The sequence below is a fragment of the Aegilops tauschii genome, chromosome 3 (genome assembly GCF_002575655.3).
Source record: "Aegilops tauschii subsp. strangulata cultivar AL8/78 chromosome 3, Aet v6.0, whole genome shotgun sequence".
NCBI lineage: Eukaryota > Viridiplantae > Streptophyta > Magnoliopsida > Poales > Poaceae > Aegilops > Aegilops tauschii.
The window spans coordinates 372,579,240-372,596,025 of NC_053037.3; positions in this window are offsets into that span (position 1 = coordinate 372,579,240).

Sequence of the window (16,786 nt, forward strand, 5' to 3'; positions counted from 1 at the left end):
CACTGTTACAATCACTACATTACTACTATTGTTACCTTTGCCACTGTTACCGTTACTTTCATACTACTTTGCTACTAATACTTTGCTGCAGATATTAATTTATCCAGGTGTGGTTGAATTGACAACTCAACTGCTAATACTTGAGAATATTCTTTGGCTCCCCTTGTGTCGAATCAATAAATTTGGGTTGAATACTCTACCCTCGAAAACTGTTGCGATCCCCTATACTTGTGGGTTATCAAGACTATTTTCTGGCGCCGTTGCCGGGGAGCATAGCTCTATTCTTTGAGTCACTTGGGATTTATATCTGCTGGTCACTATGAGGAACTTGAAAGACGACAAAACTAAAATTTATCCCTCAACTACGAGGGGAGGTAAGGAACTGCCATCTAGCTCTGCACTTGATTCACCTTCTGTTTTGAGTAAGCTTGCGACATCTAAACCTGCTTCTGCTATTAATTCTGATATGTCGCATGTTATTGATGATGCCACTTCTGCTATGTATGATACTTATGATGAAACCACTTCTATGCTTGATACTACTGTGCCACTTGGTGAATTTCTTGATGAACAACTTGCTAGGGCTAGAGAGAATGAAATTATTGAAACTGATAATATAGATGAAAGTGATGATGAGGATTCTCCCCCTAGATATGAATTGCCTGTTGTGCCTGAGGGTTATGTTATGGATGAAGAAACTGCTAGAGATTTTCTTGCTTGCAATGATAGAAGTGATCTTAAGAAATTATTAGCTAAGCTGAAACAAAAATCTCTGAATGCTAGAATGAAATATGATCCTGCTTATGCTACTTCACCTATCTTTTTTACCGATAAGGATTATGAATTCTCTGTCGACCCTGATATAATTACTTTGGTTGAATCTGATCCTTTCTATGGCTATGAATCTGAAATTGTTGTGGCACATCTTACCAAATTAAATGATATAGCTACCCTGTTCATTAATGATGAGAAAACTCGCTACTATTATATCCTTAAATTATTTCCGTTCTCATTAAAGGGTGATGCTAAGATATGGTTTAATTCTCTTGATCCTGGCTGTGTGCGTAGTCCCCAGGATATGATTTATTACTTCTCTGCTAAATATTTCCCTGCTCATAAGAAACAAGCTGCTTTAAGGGAAATATATAATTTTGTGCAAATTGAAGAAGAAAGTCTCCCACAAGCTTGGGGGAGGCTTCTCCAATTACTTAATGCTTTGCCTGATCATCCTCTCAAGAAAAATGAAATAGTTGATATCTTTTATAATGGACTAACCGATGCTTCCAGAGACCACCTGGATAGTTGTGCTGGTTGTGTTTTCAGGGAAAGAACTGTCGATCAAGCTGAAATTCTATTGAATAATATGTTGACTAATGAAAATAATTGGAAACTTCCTGAACTAAGTCCTAAGCCAACTCCGAAGAAAAGGGGTATTCTATTTCTCAGTCCTGAAGATATGCAAGAGGCAGAGAAATCTATGAAGGAAAACGGTATTAAAGCTGAAGATGTTAAGAATTTACCTCCTGTTGAAGAAATACATGGTCTTAATTTACCGCCTGTGGAAGAAACACATGGTCTTGATAACCCGACACAGGTAGTAAAGGTAAATTCTCTCTATAGATATGATAAAGCTGAAATCCCTCCTACTAAGTTTGCTAGCCAATGTTTAGATGAGTTTGATATTTTTATGGTTAAGCAAGAAGATTTCAATGCTTATTTTGGTAGGGAATTAAAACGCAATGCTTATATGATTGAACACTTGAGTGATTACATGTCTAGAGTTAAAGGTGAACTTAAACTCATTAGTAAACATGCTTCTGTGGTTACCACTCAAGTTGAACAAGTACTTAAAGCTCAGAATGATTTGCTCAATGAATTGAATAGTAAGAATAATGACTTTGCTGTTAGAGTTGCAACTAGAGGGGGTAAAGTGACTCAGGAACCTTTGTATCCTGAGGGCCACCCTAAGAGAATTGAGCAGGATTCTCAGAGAAATAATGTTGATACACCTAGTCCTTCTAAGAAGAAGAAAAAGAAAAATGATAGGACTTTGCATGCTTCTAGTGAACCTGTTGTAGACACACCTGAGAATCCCAATGATATTTCTATTTCTGATGCTGAAACACAATCTGGTAATGAACATGAACCTAGTGATAATGTTAATGATGATGTTCATGTTGATGCTCAACCTAGCAATGATAATGAAGTAGAAATTGAACCTGCTGTTGATCTTGATAACCCACAATCAAAGAATAAACGTTATGATAAGAGAGACTTTGTTGCTAGGAAGCACGGTAAAGAAAGAACCATGGGTTCAGAAACCCATGCCTTTTCCTCCTAAACCATCCAAGAAAAAGGATGATGAGGATTTTGAGCGCTTTGCTGAAATGATTAGACCTATCTTTTTGCGTATGCGTTTAACTGATATGCTCAAATGAATCCTTATGCTAAGTATATGAAAGAAATTGTTACAAATAAAAGAAAGATACCGGAAGCTGAAATTTCCACCATGCTTGCTAATTATACTTTTAAGGGTGGAATACCTAAGAAACTTGGAGATCCAGGAGTACCAACTATACCATGCTCCATCAAAAGAAACTATGTTAGAACTGCTTTATGTGATCTTGGAGCCGGTGTTAGTGTTATGCCTCTCTCTTTATATCGTAGACTTGATTTGAATAAGTTGACACCTACTGAAATATCTTTGCAAATGGTTGATAAATCAACTGCTATACCTGCCGATATTTGTAAGGATGTGCCTGTTGTGGTTGCAAACGTTACTATTTTAACGGACTTTGTTATTCTTGATATTCCCGAGGATGATAGTATGTCTATTATTCTTGGAAGACCCTTTTTGAATACTGCAGGGGCTGTTATTGATTGCAACAAAGGCAATGTCACTTTTCACGTTAATGGCAATGAGCATACGGTACACTTTCCGAGGAAACAACCTCAAGTTCATAGTATAAACTCTATTGGAAAAATTCCATCGATTATTTTCGGAGGTTTTGAATTTCCTCTTCCTACTGTCAAGAAGAGATATGATATTCTTATTATTGGGGATGTGCATATCCCCGTTGAGGTAACATAGTGTTATTCGAAATTTCTCCGGTTCCATGTTATTCGGAATGAGTTTGTTAACAAGACTTGATCAACCTTGTTAGTGGATTCCTTTTGATGAGCATGAGATGGATGAAGTTAGAAAGCACAACCTTCTGTACCCTCCTTTTACTTTCTGTTATTTAGATTAAATAAAGCAAAAATAGTATTTTCTGTCTGTTTTCTGAATTATCCATGCAATAAAAAAATGCCCCAAAAATAAAAGTTCTCTAAATGCCCCGAAATTGAAATATGATTTTTTCTGGAATATTTGAGAATATCTGGCACTGAGAACACAGCAGGGGGAGCAAGCACCTGGCCACGAGGGTCCAGGGCGCGCCCCCTGCCTCGTGGGCCCATGGTGGCTCCCCTCCACTTATTCCTGCACCCACACACTCCTTCTTCCTCCCAAAAAATCACCAACTAGCTCAAGCACGAGTTCTAGCTCATTTTGCTGCGATTTTCAATCTCCTTGCTCAAAGCTCCACTCATAAAACTGCTTTGGGGGATTGTTCTTTGGTATGTGACTCCTCCAATGGTCCAATTAGTTTTTGTTCTAGTGCTTTATTCATTGCAAATTTTTTCTGCCTAGGCGACCCTGTTTTTGAGCTTGCATGTCAAATTTATATGGTCCCAAGTAGTTCTAATGCATGATATGGCCTCTAGGCACTTGTGGGAGTAGTTACTATCAATTTTGTTGAGTTTGGTTCACTTTTATTTGAAGTTACTAATAATTTCAGAAATTTTCAAAAAATGATGAAGAGATTTTTGAGGGGCTCTTCGAGCCGAAGCTCGAAGGATAAGCAAAGTGTAGAAGAAGAGAGGCCCAAATATAATCTCCCTCGCACCGCGGAGGTTCGGCCGTGTGAATGGCCTTGTGATGATTTATTGAGAGTAGCCGGGATTTATGATGATTTTTATGAGTTGGCTGAGAATGCAGGAATCACCGACTTCCTCAACGACCAACGCGAATAGTATCTCCTTCTCACTAATATTTTTGTGCAAAATTTTCATTTCCATGCTAGGAGGTCACCACCTTCGGTGGATTTCTATTTATATGATGAGTATAAGGAGATGGCCCTCTCCGAATTTTGTGAGGTTTGCAAACTGCCCTTTTTGGGCAGCGTAGAGGAACCACATCGTAACGATGTGGAGGGGTTTATTGATACAATTGCTGTAGGGGAAACTAGGAAGGTTTCTGATGCAAGAATTACTAGCATCCATTTTCCTGTTCTACGTTATTTTGCAATATTTGTTAGTAGATGCTTGATTGGTCGCGGAAACTGTGGCAACCTAAGTGCCCCTGATATTGTTCTTTTGTGCCATGCCCTGTTTCGTGATGACACATTTAGTATGGGCGCTATTGTTGCAAAGAGGTTAAATCTTAACCGTACTAAGGGCCCCATCTTGGGAGGCATCTTCGCCTCGCGGCTCGCTGCGTACTTTAACATACCTATCAGGCATTATGAGAAAGAAGAAAAGTTGTTGCCTACTGTTTTTCTAGACTACAAGAGTATGGTTGAACATGATTTCATTGTTAAGAACAAGAAAAAGGAGCTTAACTATAGACTGATATTTGATAAAAATCACCCTGAGACTATTACTTTGCCTGCTCCTTCCTTGTTTAACTTATCTGTAGGCAAGTACCTTGTTCCGCTAGAGGCCATTCACGCCTACCGAAACCCCACATCAGCTACAGAGCCAGATCCGGAACCACAATTTGTTCCTTCACGCCAGTATGTTTACCAGTGGGACCCGGAGGAGATGGCCAGCTAGTGGCAACCCCGAGGCTTCATCTCAGTATGACCCCAACTACAACTTTGGATATCCGCCAGGCCAGCCGTGGCAGTAGACCAACTTAGGCCAAAAGCCTAAGCTTGGGGGAGTACGTATTTCTCACCGACATTACATTCATGTTCACACACTCATTGCTAGTTGTCGGTGCTCATACTTTTTCACTGTAATATCGATGCTAGTTTATTTTCTTTTTCTTGCTTTCTTCTTGTGTGTTTGAAAAACTTTATGAAAAACAAAAAAAATAGTAGTAGCTTTTAGCTAGTTTACTTTCTTGCCTGTAGTAGTGATAATTAAAAGAAAACCCAAAAAGATTTCCCATTCTTCTTTTGCTTGTTGGGAGCTTTCCCGTGTAAATAGTTTTATTTCTTTTCTTTGGGGGTCGAGAGGAGAAGACCATAATGAAAATGTTGAAGTGGCTCTTATATGCATTATTGTTGATTTAACCAAGAGCCCATATTATCTTGTCTTCTCCTTTGTATTGAATGCCTGCAGATTCCAGCTTAGTCCAATGCACGTGCACTATTATTATTATTCACATCGTTCGGTCGTGCAAGTGAAAGGCAATAATGACGATATATGATGAAATGATTGAGATGAGGGAAGCTGGTATGAACTCGACCTCTCTTGTTTTTGTAAATATGATTAGTTCATCGTTCCCGATTCAGCCTATTATGAATAAACATGTTTGCAATGACAATTAGAGATTATAGTTGCTTATGCCATGCTTAATTAGCTAGAAGTTTATAATGGTTTACCTTGCGTGCCAACATGCTATTAAAATGGTTGTGATGTGGTATAGTAGGGTGGTATCCTCCTTTGAATGATTCAAGTGACTTGACTTGGCACATGTTCACACATGTAGTTGAAACAAAATCAACATAGCCTCCATGATATTTATGTTCATGGTGGATTATATCCTACTCATGCTTGCACTCAATGTTTATTAATTTTAATGCATGTTCATGACTGTTGTCGCTCTCTAGCTGGTCGCTTCCCAGTCTTTTTCTAGCCTTCACTTGTACTAAGCGGGAATGCTGCTTGTGCATCCAATCCCTTAAACCCCAAAGTTATTCCATATGAGTCCACCATACCTTCCTATATGCGGTATCTACCTGCCATTCCAAGTAAATTTGTATGTGCCAAACTCTAAACCTTCAAATGAAATTCTGTTTTGTATGCTCGAATAGCTCATGTATCAACTAGGGCTGTCTGTATCTTCCATGCTAGGCGGGTTATTCTCAAGAGGAGTGGACTCCGCTCCTCACTCACGAGAAAATGGCTGGTCACCAGGATGCCCAGTCCCATGCTTTATGCAAATCAAATCGAAATAATTGCAAATAAAACTCCCCCGGGACTCTTGCTAGTTGGAGGCACTCGTTGTTTCGAGCAAGCCATGGATTGATGCTTGTTGGTGGTGGGGGAGTATAAACTTTACCATTCTGCTTGGGAACCGCCTATAATGTGTGTAGCATGGAAGATATCGCCATCTCTCGGTTGTTATGCTGACAATGAAAGTATACCACTCAAAATATTATTTATCTCTATTTCAAAAACCAAGCTCTGGCACCTCTACAAATCTCTGCTTCCCTCTGCGAAGGGCCTATCTATTTACTTTTATGTTGAGTCATCACCCTCTTATTAAAAAGCACCAGCTGGATAGCACTGCTGTCATTTGCGTCCATTACTGTAATTTATATTGAGTATGACTATGACTGGATCTCTTTTACCATGAATTACAATGTTTAGTCAGTCCTTGATCTTTAAAGGTGCTCTGCATTTATGTTTTGCGGTCTCAGAAAGGGCTAGCGAGATACCATCCAGTTATATCATATCATGATTGTTTTGAGAAAGTGTTGTCATCCGAGATTTTTTATTATTGCTCGCTAGTTGATCATGCCATTGACATGAGTAAACATGAGACCTAAGTGTTATTGTGAATATGGTTAGTTCATAATCTTTGCTAAAAACTTGAATGCTGGCTTTACATATTTACAACAACAAGAGCAAACAGAGTTTGTAAAAGTTTTTCTTTATCACTTTCAGTTTATCAACTGAATTGCTTGAGGACAAGCAAAGGTTTAAGCTTGGGGGAGTTGATACGTCTCCGTCGTATCTACTTTTCCAAACACTTTTGCCCTTGTTTTGGACTCTAACTTGCATGATTTGAATGGAACTAACCCGGACTGATGCTGTTTTCAGCAGAATTGCCATGGTGTTATTTTTGTGCAGAAACAAAAGTTCTCGAAATGACCTGAAAATCAACGGAGAATAATTTTGGAATATACAAAAAATATTGGCGAAAGAATCAATGCCAGGGGGCCCACACCTTGTCCACGAGGGTGGGAGGCGCGCCTGCCCTCGGTGCGCCCCCTGGAGCTCCACCGACCTCAACTCCAACTCCATATATTCGTGTTCGGGGAGAAAAAAAATCGAAGAGAAGGATTCATCGCGTTTTATGATACGGAGCTGCCGCCAAGCCCTAACTCTCTCGGGAGGGCTGTTCTGGAGTCCGTTCAGGGCTCCGGAGAGGGGAATCCGTCGCCATCGTCGTCATCAACCATCCTCCATCACCAATTTCATGATGCTCACCGCCGTGCGTGAGTAATTCCATCGTAGGCTTGCTGGACGGTGATGGGTTGGATGAGATTTATCATGTAATCGAGTTAGTTTTGTTAGGGTTTGATACCTAGTATCCACTATGTTCTGAGATTGATGTTGCTATGACTTTGCTATGCTTAATGCTTGTCACTAGGGCCCGAGTGCCATGATTTCAGATCTGAACCTATTATGTTTTCATGAATATATGTGAGTTCTTGATCCTATCTTGCAAGTCTATAGTCACCTACTATGTGTTATGATCCGGCAACCCCGAAGTGACAATAATCAGGACCACTCCCGGTGATGATCGTAGTTTGAGGAGTTCATGTATTCACCATGTGTTAATGCTTTGGTCCGGTACTCTATTAAAAGGAGGCCTTAATATCCCTTAGTTTCCAATAGGACCTCGCTTCCACGGGAGGGTAGGACAAAAGATGTCATGCAAGTTCTTTTCCATAAGCACGTATGACTATATTCGGAATACATGCCTACATTACATTGATGAATTGGAGCTAGTTCTGTGTCACCCTATGTTATAACTGTTGCATGAATAATCGCATCCGGCATAATTCTCCATCACCGATCCAATGCCTGCGAGCTTTTCACATATTGTTCTCCGTTTAGTTACTTTTCCGTTGCCACTGTTACAATCACTACATTACTGCTACTGTTACGTTTGCCACTATTACCGTTACTTTCATACTACTTTGATACTAAATACTTTGCTGCAGATATTAAGTTATCCAGGTGTGGTTGAATTGACAACTCAACTGCTAATACTTGAGAATATTCTTTGGCTCCCCTTGTGTCGAATCAATAAATTTGGGTTGAATACTATACCCTCGAAAACTGTTGCGATCCCCTATACTTGTGGGTTATCAGCATGCAATTTCAAAAAAAATCCTATGCTCATGCATAGCGACGAGAGGGGGAGAGTGTGTCCACGTACCCTCATAGACCGAAAGCGGAAGCGTTAGGTTAACGCGGTTGATGTAGTCGAACGTCTTCACGATCCAACTAATCCAAGTACCGAACGTACGGATCCTCCGAGTTCAGCACACGTTCAGCTCGATGACATCCCTCGAACTCTTGATCCAGCAGAGGGTCGAGGGAGAGTTCCGTCAGCACGATGGCGTGGTGACGGTGATGGTGATGTGATCCGTGCAGGGCTTCGCCTAAGCACTACGACGCTATGACCGGAGGAGGAAACTGTGGAGAGAGACACCGCACACGGCTTGGAACAATTGTTGTGTCGCCAAGGCGCCCCTTCTTTTCCTTCTCATGGAGGGGGGAAGGGGGAAATGAGAGGGAGTAGGAGAAGGAAAGGGGGGTGGCGCCCCCTTTCCTAATCCAATTCGGCCTCCTCCCTTGTGGGGGGCGCACCAGCCCCTTGTGGGCTGGTTAGCCTCCCTCCTATGGCCCATATCTTTCCCCGGGGGGTTCCCGTAACCCCTCCGGTACTCCGGTATGTACCCGATACACTCCGGAACCCTTCCGGTGTGCGAATACTACCTTCCAATATACCAATCTTTACCTCTTGACCATTTTGAGACTCCTCGTCATGTCCGTGATCTCATCCGGGACTCCGAACAAATTTCGGTCACCAAAACACATAACTCATAATACAAATCGTCATCGAACGTTAAGCGTGCGAACCCTACGGGTTCGAGAACTATGTAGACATGACCGATACACATCTCCGGTAAATAACCAATAGCGGAACCTGGATGCTCATATTGGTTCCTACATATTCTATGAAGATCTTTATCGGTCAAACCGCAATGACAACATACGTCGTTCCCTTTGTCATCGGTATGTTACTTGCCTGAGATTCAATCGTCGGTATCCTTATACCTAGTTCAATCTCGTTACCGGCAAGTCTCTTTACTCGTTCCGTAATGCATCATCCCGCAACTAACTCATTAGTCACATTGCTTGCAAGGCTTATAGTGATGTGCATTACCGAGAGGGCCTAGAGATACCTCTCCGATACTCGGAGTGACAAATCCTAATCTCGATCTATGCCAACCTAATAAACACCTTCGGAGACACCTGTAGAGCATCTTTATAATCACCTAGTTACGTTGTGATGTTTGATAGCACACAAGGTGTTCCTCCGGTATTCGGGAGTTGCATAATCTCATAGTCAAAGGAATATGTATAAGTAATGAAGAAAGCAATAGCAATAAAACTTAACGATCATTATGCTAAGCTAACAGATGGGTCTTGTCCATCACATCATTCTCCTAATGATGTGATCCCGTTCATCAAATGACAACACATGTCTATGGTTAGGAAACTTAACCATCTTTGATTAACGAGCTAGTCAAGGATAGGCATACTAGGGACACTTTGTTTTGTCTATGTATTCACACATGTATCAAGTTTCCAGTTAATACAATTATAGCATGAATAATAAACATTTATCATGATATAAGGAAATATAAAATAACAACTTTATTATTGCCTCTAGGGCATATTTCCTTTAGTCTCCCACTTGCACTAGAGTCAATAATCTAGTTCACATCACCATGTGATTTAACACCAATAGTTCACATCACCATGTGATTAACACCCAAAGGGTTTACTAGAGTCAGCAATCTAGTTCACATCGCCATGTGATTAACACCCAAAGAGTACTAAGGTGTGATCATGTTTTGCTTGTGAGAGAAGTTTAGTCAACGGGTCTGCCACATTCAGAGCCGTATGTCTTTTGCAAATTTTCTATGTCTACAATGTTCTGCATGGAGCTACTCTAGCTAATTGCTCCCACTTTCAATATGTCTCCAGATTGAGACTTAGAGTCATCTGGATTGATTTAAAAGCTTGCATCGACATAACTCTTTACGACGAACTCTTTATCACCTCCATAACCGAGAAATATTTTCTTAGTCCTCTTAGGTAACTAAGGATAACTTTGACCGCTGTCCAGTGATCCACTCCTGGATTACTATCGTACCTCCTTGCCAAACTCATGGAAAGGTACACAATAGGTCTGGTACACAGCATAGCATACTTCATAGAACCTATGACTGAGGCATAGGGAACGACTTTCATTATCTTTCTATTTTCTGCCGTGGTCGGGTTTTGAGTCTTACTCAACTTCACACCTTGCAACACAGGCAAGAACTCCTTCTTTGACTGTTCCATTTTGAACTACTTCAAAATCTTGTCAAGGTATGTACTCATCGAAAGTCTTATCAAGCGTCTTGATCTATCTCTATAGATCTTGATGCCCAATATGTAAGCAGCTTCACCGAGGTCTTTCTTTGAAAAATTCCTTTCAAACACTCCTTTATGCTTTCCAGAAAATTCTACATCATTTCTAATCAACAATATGTCATTCACATATACTTATCAGAAAGGCTGTAGTGCTCCCACTCACTTTCTTGTAAATACAGGCTTCACCGCAAGTCTGTATAAAACTATATGCTTTGATCAACTCATCAAAGCGTATATTCCAACTCCGAGATGCTTGCACCAGTCCATAGATGGATCGCTGGAGCTTGCACACTTTGTTAGCACCTTTAGGATCGACAAAACCTTTTGGTTGCATCATATACAACTCTTCTTTAAGAAATCCATTAAGGAATGAAGTTTTGACATCCATTTGTCAAATTTCATAAAATGTGGCAATTGCTAACATGATTCGGACAGACTTAAGCATCACTATGAGTGAGAAAATCTCATCGTAACCAACACCTTGAACTTGTCGAAAACCTTTTGCAACAAGTCGAGCTTTGTAGATAGTAACACTACCATCACCGTCCGTCTTCCTCTTGAAGATCCATTTATTCTCAATGGCTTGCCGATCATCAGGCAAGTCCACCAAAGTCCACACTCTGTTCTCATACATGGATCATATCTCAGATTTCGTGGCCTCAAGGCATTTATCGGAATCTGGGCTCATCATCGCTTCCTCATAGTTCGTAGGTTCGTCATGGTCTAGTAACATGACTTCTAGAACAGGATTACCATAGCACTCTGGTGCGGAACATGCTCCTGTTGACCTACGAGGTTTGGTAGTAACTTGATCTGAAGTTTCATGATCATCATTAGCTTCCTCACTAATTGGTGTAGGAATCACTGGAACTGATTTCTGTGACGAACTACTTTCCACTTCAAGAGAAGGTACAATTACCTCATCAAGTTCTACTTTCCTCCCACTCACTTCTTTCGAGAGACACTCCTTCTCTAGAAAGGATCCATTCTTAGCAACGAATATCTTGCCTTCGGATCTGTGATAGAAGGTGTACCCAACAGTCTCCTTTGGGTATCCTATGAAGACACATTTCTCCGATTTGGGTTCGAGCTTATCAGGTTGAAGCTTTTTCACATAAGCATCGCAACCCCAAACAAGAAACGACAACTTAGGTTTCTTGCCAAACCACAGTTCATATGGTGTCGTCTCAACAGATTTAGATGGTGCCCTATTTAACGTGAAAGCATCAATCTCTAAAGCATAACCCCAAAACGATAATGGCAAATCGGTAAGAGACATCATAGATCGCACCATATCTAATAAAGTACGGTTACGACGTTCGGACACACCATTACACTGTGGTGTTCTAGGTGGCGTGAGTTGCGAAACTATTCCACATTGTTTCAAATGAAGACCAAACTCATAACTCAAATATTCACCTCCACGATTAGATCGTAGAAACTTTATTTTCTTGTTACGATGGTTTTCTACTTCACTCTGAAATTCTTTGAACTTTTCAAATGTTTTAGACTTATGTTTCATCAAGTAGATATACCCATATCTGCTCAAATCATATGTGAATGTCAGAAAATAACAATACCCGCCGCGAACCTCAACACTCATCGGACTGCATACATCAATATGTATTATTTCCAACAAGTCTGTTGCTCACTCCATTGTTCTGGAGAACGGAGTCTTAGTCATCTTGCCCATGAGGCATGGTTCGCAAGCATCAAATGATTCATAATCAAGTGATTCCAAAAGTCCATCCACATGGAGTTTCTTCATGCGCTTTACACCAATATGACCTAAACGGCAGTGCCACAAGTATGTTGCACTATCATTATCAACTTTGCATCTTTTGGCATCAATATTATGAATATGTGTATCACTACGATCGAGATTCAATAAACCATTTATATTAAGTGTATGACCATAGAAGGTTTTATTCATGTAAACAGAACAACAATTATTCTTTGACTTAAATGAATAACTGTATTGCAATAAACATGATCCAATCATATTCATGCTCAACGCAAACACTAAATAACATTTATTTTAGGTTCAACACTAATCCCGAAGGTAAAAGGAGAGTGCGATGGTGATCTTATCAACCTTGGAATCATTTCCAACACACATCATCACCTTTCCCTTAACTAGTTTCTGTTCATTTTGCAACTCCTGTTTCGAGTTACTAATCTTAGCAACTGAATCGGTATCAAATAGCCCGGGGTTACTATGAACACTAGTAAAGTACACATCAATAACATGTATATCAAATATACTTTTGTTCACTTTGCCATCCTTCTTATCCGCCAAGCATTTGGGCTTCCAGTGACCATTCCCTTTGCAGTAGAAGCACTCATTTTCAGGCTTAGGTCTAGCTTTGGGCTTCTTCACGGGAGTGGCAACTTGCTTGCCATTCTTCTTGAAGTTCCCTTTCTTTCCCTTTTACTTGAAACTAGTGGTCTTGTCAACCATCAACACTTGATGCTTTTTCTTGATTTCTACCTTCGCCGATTTCAGCATCGCGAAGAGCTTGGGAATCATTTTCGTTATCCCTTGCATATTATAGTTCATCATGAAGTTCTAGTAACTTGGTGATAGTGACTAGAGAACTTTGTCAATCACTATCTTATCTCGAAGATTAACTCCCACTTGATTCAAGTGATTGTAGTACTCAGACATTCTGAGCACATGCTCACAAGCTGAGCTATTCTCCTCCATCTTGTAGGCAAAGTACTTGTCAGAGGTCTCATACCTCTTAACACAGGCATGAGTCTGAAATACCAATTTCAGCTATTGGAACATCTCATATGCTCCATGGCGTTCAAAATGTTTTTGAAGTCCCGGTTTTAAGCCGTAAAGTGTGGCACACTAAACTATCAAGTAGTCATCATACCGAGCTTGTCAAACATTCATAACATCTGCATCAGCTCCTGCAATAGGTCTGACACCTAGCGGTGCATCAAGGACATAATTCTTCTATGCAACAATGAGGATAATCCTCAGATCACGGACCCAGTCCGCATCATTGCTACTATCATCTTTCAACTTAGTTTACTCTAGGAACATATCAAAAATAAAACAGGGGAGCTATACGCGAGCTATTGATCTACAACATAGATATACAAATACTATCAGGACTAAGTTCATGATAAATTAAAGTTCAATTAATCATATTACTTAAGAACTCCCACTTAGATAGACATCCCTCTAGTCATCTAAATGATCAAGTGATCCATATCAACTAAACCATGTCCGATCATCACGTAAGATGGAGTAGTTTTCAATGTTGGGGAACGCAGTAATTTCAAAAAAATTCCTACGCACACGCAAGATCCATCTAGGTGATGCATAGCAACGAGAGGGGAGAGTGTTGTCTACGTACCCTCATAGACCGAAAGCGGAAGTGTTATGACAACGCGGTTGATGTAGTCATACGTCTTCACGATCCGACTGATCCTAGTACCGAAAGTACGGCACCTCCGCGATCTCCACACGTTCAGGTCGGTGACGTCCCACGAACTCTCGATCCGGCTGAGTGTCGAGGGAGAGCTTCGTCAGTACGACGGCGTGATGACGGTGATGATGAAGTTACCGACGCAGGGCTTCGCCTAAGCACTACGACGATATGACCGAGGTGGATTATGGTGGAGGGGGGCGCCGCACACGGCTAAGACAGTTGTCTGTTGTGTGTTCTAGGGTGCCCCTGCCCCCGTATATAAAGGAGCAAGGGGGAGGCCGGCCGGCCCTAGGGCGCGCCAAGGAGGGGAGGAATCCTCCTCGTAGTAGGAGTAGGATTCCTCCTTTCCTAGTCCTACTAGGAGGGGGAAGGAAGGAGTGGGAGAGGGAGAGGGGAAGGAAAGGGGGGGCACCACCCCCCTCCTAGTCCTATTCGGACTGAAGGGGGAGGGGCGCGCGGCCTGCTGTGGCAGCCCTCTCTCTCCACTAAGGCCCATCTAGGCCCACTAGCCCCCCCAGGGGGGGGTCCGGTAACCCTCCGGCACTCCGGTTTTCTCCGAAATCACCCGGAACACTTCCGGTGTCCGAATATAGCCGTCCAATATATCAATCTTTATGTCTCGACCATTTCGAGACTCCTCGTCATGTCCGTGATCATATCCAGGACTCCGAACTACCTTCGGTACATCAAAACACATAAACTCATAATACCGATCGTCACCGAACGTTAAGCGTGCGGACCCTACGAGTTCGAGAACTATGTGGACATGACCGAGACACGTCTCCGGCCAATAACCAATAGCGGAACCTGGATGTTCATATTGGCTCCCACATATTCTACGAAGATCTTTATCGGTCAAACCGCATAACATTGCTTGCAAGGCTTATAGTGATGTGCATTACTGAGAGGGCCCAGAGATACCTCTCCGACAATCGGAGTGAAAAATCCTAATCTTGATCTATGCCAACTCAACAAACACCATTGGAGACACCTGTAGAGCATCTTTATAATCACCCAGTTACGTTGTGACGTTTGGTAGCACACTAAGTGTTCCTCCGGTATTCGGGAGTTGCATAATCTCATAGTCATAGGAACATGTATAAGTCATGAACAAAGCAATAGCAAATAAACTAAACGATCAAGTGCTAGGATAACGGAATGGGTCAAGTCAATCACGTCATTCTCTAATGATGTGATCCCGTTAATCAAATGACAACTCATGTCTATGGCTAGGAAACTTAACCATCTTTGATTCAACGAGCTAGTCAAGTAGAGGCATACTAGTGACACTCTGTTTGTCTATGTATTCACACATGTACTAAGTTTCCGGTTAATACAATTCTAGCATGAATAATAAACATTTATCATGATATAACAAATTACAAAGAACAACTTTATTATTGCTTCTAGGGCATATTTCCTTCAGCCTCCCACTTGCACTAGAGTCAATAATCTAGATTACACAGTAATGATTCTAACACCCATGGAGTCTTGGTGCTGATCATGTTTTGCTCGTGAGAGAGGCTTAGTCAACGGGTCTGCAACATTCAGATCCGTATGTATCTTGCAAATCTCTATGTCTCCCTCCTTGACTTGATCGCAGATGGAATTGAAGCGTCTCTTGATGTGCTTGGTTCTCTTATGAAATCTGGATTCCTTTGCCAAGGCAATTGCACCAGTATTGTCACGAAAGATTTTCATTGGACCCGATGCACTAGGTATGACACCTAGATCGGATATGAACTCCTTCATTTGTTGCTTTTGAAGCAGCTATGTACTCCGCTTCACACATAGATCCCGCCACGACGCTTTGCTTAGAACTGCACCAACTGATAGCTCCACTGTTCAATATAAACACGTATCCGGTTTGTGACTTAGAGTCATCCGGATCAGTGTCAAAGCTTGCATCGAGGTAACCATTTATGACGAGCTCTTTGTCACCTCCATAAACGAGAAACATATCCTTAGTCCTTTTCAGGTATTTCAGGATGTTCTTGACCGCTGTCCAGTGATCCACTCCTGGATTACTTTGGTACCTCCCTGCTAAACTAATAGCAAGGCACACATCAGGTCTGGTACACAACATTGCATACATGATAGAACCTATGGCTGAAGCATAGGGGATGACTTTCATTTTCTCTCTATCTTCTGTAGTGGCCGGGCATTGAGTCTGACTCAATTTCACACCTTGTAACACAGGCAAGAACCCTTTTTTTGCTTGATCCATTTTGAACTTCTTCAAAACTTTATCAAGGTATGTGCTTTGTGAAAGTCCAATTAAGCGTATTGATCTATCTCTATAGATCTTGATGCCTAATATATAAGCGGCTTCACCGAGGTCTTTCATTGAAAAACTTTTATTCAAGTATCCTTTTATGCTATTCAGAAATTCTACATCATTTCCAATCAACAATATGTCATCCACATATAATATTAGAAATGCTACAGAGCTCGCACTCACTTTCTTGTAAATACAGGCTTCTCCAAAAGTCTATATAAAACCATATGCTTTGATCACACTATCAAAACGTTTATTCCAACTCCGAGATGCTTGCACCAGTCCATAAATGGATCGCCGGAGCTTGCACACTTTGTTAGCATCCTTTGGATTGATAAAACCTTCA